Source organism: Pygocentrus nattereri, chromosome 11 (genome assembly GCF_015220715.1).
Source record: "Pygocentrus nattereri isolate fPygNat1 chromosome 11, fPygNat1.pri, whole genome shotgun sequence".
NCBI lineage: Eukaryota > Metazoa > Chordata > Actinopteri > Characiformes > Serrasalmidae > Pygocentrus > Pygocentrus nattereri.
The window spans coordinates 1,692,911-1,700,000 of NC_051221.1; the positions used below are offsets into that span (position 1 = coordinate 1,692,911).

Consider the following 7,090-nt stretch of genomic DNA (forward strand, 5'->3'; position numbering starts at 1 on the left):
TAAAGGGGGGGGGGGGGTGCGCGCACCTGCTGACACAACTGTCTGTGAGTGAATTAGTGAGAGAGAGAGAGAGAGAGGGAGACACACACACACACACACACACACACACACAGAGAGAGAGAGAGAGAGAGAGACACACACACACACACACATTGAGAGAAAGACACACACAGAGAGAGAGAGAGAGAGAGAGAGAGAGAGAGAGAGAGAGAGAGAAAGACACAGAGAGAGAGAGAGAGAGAGAGAGAAAGACACAGAGAGAGAGAGAGAGAGAGAGAGAAAGACAGAGAGAGAGAGAGAGAGAGACACACACACACACACATTGAGAGAAAGACACACACAGAGAGAGAGAGAGAGAGAGAGAGAGAAAGACACACAGAGAGAGAGAGAGAGAAAGACACACACAGAGAGAGAGAGAGAGAGAGAAAGACACAGAGAGAGAGAGAGAGAGAGAGAGAGAAAGACAGAGAGAGAGAGAGAGAGAGAGAGAGAGAGAGAGAAAGACACAGAGAGAGAGAGAGAGAGAGAGAAAGACACAGAGAGAGAGAGAGAGAGAGAGAGAGAGAGAGAGAGAAAGAGAAAGAAAGACACACACACAGAGAGAGAGAGAGAGAGAGGAAGAGAAAACAAACGCACAGCACAGAGACTGAGCAGCAGGTAAGAGAACAGCGTGGCTCTGTTGTTTAACTCTGTCCTCTGACTCTCTGTTCTCTTATTCTCTGCTCTGACTCTCTGTCCTCCGACTCTCTGTCCTCTGACTCTCTGTTCTCTTATTCTCTGCTCCGACTCTCTGTCCTCCGACTCTCTGTCCTCTGACTCTCTGTTCTCTTATTCTCTGCTCCGACTCTCTGTCCTCCGACTCTCTGTCCTCCGACTCTCTGTCCTCTGACTCTCTGTTCTCTAACTCTCTCTCCTTTGACACTCTTTCCTCTGACTCTCTGTTCTCCGACTCTCTGTCCTCTGACTCTCTGTCCTCCGACTCTCTGTTATCTTACTCTGTACTCTGACTCTCTGTTCTCTGCTCTCTAATTCTCTGTTCTCTGCTCTCCGACTCTCTGTCCTCTTACTCTGTCCTCTGACTCTCTGTTCTCCAGCTCTCTGTTCTCCAGCTCTCTGTCCTCCGACTCTCTGTCCTCTGACTGTGTTATCTTACTCTGTACTCTGACTCTTTGTTCTCTGCTCTCTAATTCTCTGTTCTCTGCTCTCTAATTCTCTGTTCTCTGCTCTCCGACTCTCTGTCCTCCGACTCTCTGTCCTCCGACTCTCTGTTATCTTACTCTGTCCTCTGACTCTCTGTTCTCCAGCTCTCTGTCCTCCGACTCTCTGCTCTCCGACTCTCTGCTCTCCGACTCTCTGTCCTCCGACTCTCTGTCCTCCGACTCTCTGTTATCTTACTCTGTTCTCCAGCTCTCTGTTCTCCAGCTCTCTGTCCTCCGACTCTCTGTCCTCTGACTGTCTGTTATCTTACTCTGTCCTCCGACTCTCTGTCCTCCGACTCTCTGTTATCTTACTCTGTCCTCTGACTCTCTGTCCTCTGACTCTCTGTCCTCCGACTCTCTGTTATCTTACTCTGTACTCTGACTCTCTGTCCTCCGACTCTCTGTCCTCCGACTCTCTGTTCTCTGCTCTCTAATTCTCTGTCCTCCGACTCTCTGTCCTCCGACTCTCTGTCCTCCGACTCTCTGTCCTCCGACTCTCTGTTCTCTGACTCTCTGTTATCTTACTCTGTCCTCTGACTCTCTGTCCTCTGACTCTCTGTCCTCCGACTCTCTGTTATCTTACTCTGTCCTCCGACTCTCTGTCGTCGGACTCTCTGTCCTCCGACTCTCTGTCCTCCGACTCTCTGTTCTCTGACTCTCTGTTCTCTGACTCTCTGTTATCTTACTCTGTCCTCCGACTCTCTGTCCCCCGACTCTCTGTCCTCTGACTCTCTGTTCTCTGACTCTCTATTCTCCAACTCTCTGTCCTCTGACTGTTATCTTACTCTGGCTCTCTGTTCTTTGACTCTCTGTTCTCTGACTCTCTGTTATCTTACTCTGTCCTCCGACTCTCTGTTCTCCCACTCTCTGTTATTTTACTCTGTCCTCTGACACTCTGTTATCTTATTCTGTACTCTGACAGTCTGTCCTCTGATTCTCTGTTCTCTAACTCTCTCCACTGACTCTCTGTTCTCTAACTCTCTCCTCTGACTCTCTGTTCTCTGACTCTCTCCTCTGACTCTCTCTCCTCTGACTCTCTGTTATCTTACTTGGTCCTCTGACTCTCTGTCCTCTGACTCTCTGTCCTCTGACTCTCTCCACTGACTCTCTGTTCTCTAACTCTCTCCTCTGACTCTCTGTTCTCTAACTCTCTCCTCTGACTCTGTTATCTAACTCTCTCCTCTGACTCTCTGTTCTCTGACTCTCTCCTCTGACTCTCTCTCCTCTGACTCTCTGTTATCTTACTTGGTCCTCTGACTCTCTGTCCTCTGACTCTCTGTCCTCTGACTCTCTCCACTGACTCTCTGTTCTCTAACTCTCTCCTCTGACTCTCTGTTCTCTAACTCTCTCCTCTGACTCTGTTATCTAACTCTCTCCTCTGACTCTCTGTTCTCTGACTCTCTCCTCTGACTCTCTCTCCTCTGACTCTCTCTCCTCTGACTCTCTGTTATCTTACTTGGTCCTCTGACTCTCTGTCCTCTGACTCTCTCCACTGACTCTCTGTTCTCTAACTCTCTCCTCTGACTCTCTGTTCTCTAACTCTCTCCTCTGACTCTGTTATCTTACTCTGTACTCTGACTCTCTCCACTGACTCTCTGCTTTCTAACTCTCTCCTCTGACTCTCTGTCCTCTGACTCTCTCCTCTGACTCTCTCTCCTCTGACTCTCTGTTATCTTACTTGGTCCTCTGACTCTCTGTCCTCTGACTCTCTGTCCTCTGACTCTCTCCACTGACTCTCTGTTCTCTAACTCTCTCCTCTGACTCTCTGTCCTCTGACTCTCTCCTCTAACTCTCTCCTCTGACTCTCTGTTCTCTAACTCTCTCCTCTGACTCTCTGTTATCTTACTCTGTACTCTGACTCTCTCCACTGACTCTCTGCTTTCTAACTCTCTCCTCTGACTCTCTGTCCTCTGACTCTCTCCTCTGACTCGCTGTAGCTGACTCTCTGTTCTCCACCTCTCAGTTCTCTTATTCTCTGTTCTGCAACTCTGTTCTCTGACTCCGTGTTATCTTACTCCATGTTCTCAAACTTCAAACTTTGTGGAAGACGTTTCAGCTTTGTGGAAGACGTTTCAGCTTTGTGGAACACGCTTCATCATTGTGGAACACGCTTCAGCTTTGTGGAACACGCTACAGCTTTGTGGAACACGCTACAGCTTTGTGGAACACGCTTCAGCTTTGTGGAACATGTTTCAGCTTTGTGGAGCGTCGCCCCGCTTTGTGGAACACGTTTCAGTTTTGTGGAACACGTTTCAGCTTTGTGGAACACGCTTCAGCTTTGTGGAACACGTCTCAGCTTTGTGGAGCGTCGCCCCGCTTTGTGGAACACGTTTCAGCTTTGTGGAACACGTTTCAGCTTTGTGGAACACGCTTCAGCTTTGTGGAACATGCTTCAGCTTTGTGGAAGACGTTGTAGGTTTGTGGAAGACGTTGTAGGTTTGTGGAAGACGTTGTAGGTTTGTGGAAGACGCTTCACCTTTGTGGAAGACGTTGTAGGTTTGTGGAACACGCTTCAGCTTTGTGGAACACGTTTCAGCTTTGTGGAACACGCTTCAGCTTTGTGGAACACGCTTCAGCTTTGTGGAAGACGTTTCAGCTTTGTGGAAGACGTTGTAGGTTTGTGGAAGACGTTGTAGGTTTGTGGAAGACGTTGTAGGTTTGTGGAAGACGTTTTAGGTTTGTGGAACACGCTTCACCTTTGTGGAAGACGTTGTAGCTTTGTGGAACACGCTTCAGCTTTGTGGAACACGCTTCAGCTTTGTGGAGCGTCGCCCCGCTTTGTGGAACACGTTTCAGCTTTGTGGAACATGCTTCAGCTTTGTGGAAGACGTTGTAGGTTTGTGGAAGACGTTGTAGGTTTGTGGAAGACATTGTAGGTTTGTGGAAGACGCTTCACCTTTGTGGAAGACGTTGTAGGTTTGTGGAACACGCTTCAGCTTTGTGGAACACGCTTCAGCTTTGTGGAAGACGTTTCAGCTTTGTGGAAGACGTTGTAGGTTTGTGGAAGACGTTGTAGGTTTGTGGAAGACGTTGTAGGTTTGTGGAACACGCTTCAGCTTTGTGGAACACGTTTCAGCTTTGTGGAACACGCTTCAGCTTTGTGGAAGACGTTTCAGCTTTGTGGAAGACGTTGTAGGTTTGTGGAAGACGTTGTAGGTTTGTGGAAGACGTTTTAGGTTTGTGGAACACGCTTCACCTTTGTGGAAGACGTTGTAGCTTTGTGGAACACGCTTCAGCTTTGTGGAGCGTCGCCCCGCTTTGTGGAACACGTTTCAGCTTTGTGGAACATGCTTCAGCTTTGTGGAACATGTTTCAGCTTTGTGGAGTGTCGCCCCGCTTTGTGGAACACGTTTCAGCTTTGTGGAACACGCTTCAACTTTGTGGAACACGCTTCAGCTTTGTGGACGACGTTGTAGGTTTGTGGAAGACGTTGTAGGTTTGTGGAAGACGTTGTAGGTTTGTGGAACACGCTTCACCTTTGTGGAAGACGTTGTAGCTTTGTGGAACACGCTTCAGCTTTGTGGAACACGCTTCTCTTTGTGGAACATGTTTCAGCTTTGTGGAGCGTCGCCCCGCTTTGTGGAACACGTTTCAGCTTTGTGGAAGACGCTTCAACTTTGTGGAAGACGTTTCAGCTTTGTGGAAAACGCTTCAGCTTTGTGGAAAACGCTTCAGCTTTGTGGAAGACGCTTCAGCTTTGTGGAAGACGTTGTAGGTTTGTGGAACACGCTTCAGCTTTGTGGAAGACGTTTCAGCTTTGTGGAAGACGTTTCAGCTTTGTGGAAGACATTGTAGGTTTGTGGAAGACGCTTCAGCTTTGTGGAAGACATTTCAGCTTTGTGGAAGACGTTGTAGGTTTGTGGAACACGCTTCAGCTTTGTGGAAGACGTTGTAGATTTGTGGAAGACGTTTCAGCTTTGTGGAAGACGTTTCAGCTTTGTGGAAGACGTTTCAGCTTTGTGGAAGACGTTGTAGGTTTGTGGAAGACGCTTCAGCTTTGTGGAAGACGCTTCAGCTTTGTGGAAGACGTTGTAGGTTTGTGGAAGACGTTGTAGGTTTGTGGAACACGCTTCAGCTTTGTGGAAGACGTTTCAGCTTTGTGGAAGACGATTCAGCTTTGTGGAAGACGTTGTAGGTTTGTGGAAGACGCTTCAGCTTTGTGGAAGACGTTTCAGCTTTGTGGAAGACGTTTCAGCTTTGTGGAAGACGTTGTAGGTTTGTGGAAGACGTTGTAGGTTTGTGGAACACGCTTCAGCTTTGTGGAAGACGTTGTAGATTTGTGGAAGACGTTTCAGCTTTGTGGAAGACGTTTCAGCTTTGTGGAAGACGTTGTAGGTTTGTGGAAGACGCTTCAGCTTTGTGGAAGACGTTGTAGGTTTGTGGAAGACGTTGTAGGTTTGTGGAAGACGTTGTAGGTTTGTGGAAGACGTTGTAGGTTTGTGGAACACGCTTCAGCTTTGTGGAAGACGTTTCAGCTTTGTGGAAGACGATTCAGCTTTGTGGAAGACGTTGTAGATTTGTGGAAGACGTTTCAGTTTTGTGGAAGACGTTTCAGCTTTGTGGAAGACGTTTCAGCTTTGTGGAAGACGTTGTAGGTTTGTGGAACACGCTTCAGGTTTGTGGAAGACGTTTCAGCTTTGTGGAAGACGTTGTAGGTTTGTGGAACACGCTTCAGGTTTGTGGAAGACGTTTCAGCTTTGTGGAAGACGTTTCAGCTTTGTGGAAGACGTTTCAGCTTTGTGGAAGACGCTTCAGCTTTGTGGAAGACGTTGTAGGTTTGTGGAACACGCTTCAGCTTTGTGGAAGACGTTTCAGCTTTGTGGAAGACGTTTCAGCTTTGTGGAAGACGCTTCAGCTTTGTGGAAGACGTTGTAGGTTTGTGGAACACGCTTCAGCTTTGTGGAAGACGTTGTAGGTTTGTGGAAGACGTTGTAGGTTTGTGGAGCAGGCTTCAGCGTTCCTCTGGGCGTTCCTCTGAGTGTGTGTACTGAGGGTAAATAAAGGTGTGTATGTCTGGCCGAGTTGTAAACGCAGCTGGCTGTGGGCTGATGCTGGAATGTGGTCAGAGCCAGACCAGCTGCATTTTTCCACACAGAGCTGCAGGTTTCAGCTGAAGCCGTTCCTCTCTCTCTCTGAGGGAACGTCACAGCAGAACCTGTTGTTCTATAAGGTGGAGTTATGAAGGAGGGAACTGTAATAGCTCCACTGATAAGATAAACCACTGGGACATTAATCAGTTACTCCGTCAGAACCTCCACAGAGCGGACTTTGACTCTGTGTCCCTCCCTCCCTCTCCCTCTCCCTCTCTCTCACTCTGTCTCTCTCTCTCTCATTCTGCTCCCCCTCGCTCTGTCTTTCTCTCACTCTCTCTCTCTCTCTCTCTCTCTCTCTCTCTCTCTCTCTCTCTCTCTCTCTCTCTCTCTCTCTCACTCTCTTTCTCTCTCTCTCTCTTTCTGTACAGGAAGAGTGGTCTGATCTTTCCTTAAGGGAAACTTTGACACCTTCGCTGGAATCTGAGCTGCTGTCCCATGTCCCACAATCCCCGCTGGACAGGCGGAGAGACGGATCTGATTGGATAAACGGGAAACAACAACGAGCCGACTAGACAAATCAATGTGTGTAAACAAACAGGAACTGACCCAAAAAGAACTGATGATTCAGAGCACCAGTAAATCCACAGGCACAGAAAAGAGTCGTTTAGTGACTCAGTTGCTGAAACGATTCAGAGCACTAACCAAACATTTCAGTCAATTCAGCGAGTCAGTTAATGAAGTGAATCAGTTATGAGTTAGGTCACTAACACAGACACAAAAAGGAGTCGACTGGAATTGATTCTGAACCCTAAGGAGGCAAGAAAGGCACAAAAAGAGTTGTTTGGTTTGAGGCAGTGA

General features: G+C 48.0%; 1 protein-coding gene across 1 annotated transcript in view; it reads left to right on the forward strand.

Moving 5' to 3' along the window:
• Positions 1–558: 558 nt before the first annotated feature.
• Positions 559–7,090, forward strand: part of tmem79a (transmembrane protein 79a) — a 14,925-nt gene continuing 8,393 nt past the window's right edge. Inside the window, exons 1-2 of the mRNA XM_037542601.1 lie at positions 559–657; positions 6,661–6,814. The gene's annotated coding sequence lies outside the window, so the exon portion shown is untranslated. The remainder of the gene's footprint in view (positions 658–6,660; positions 6,815–7,090) is intronic.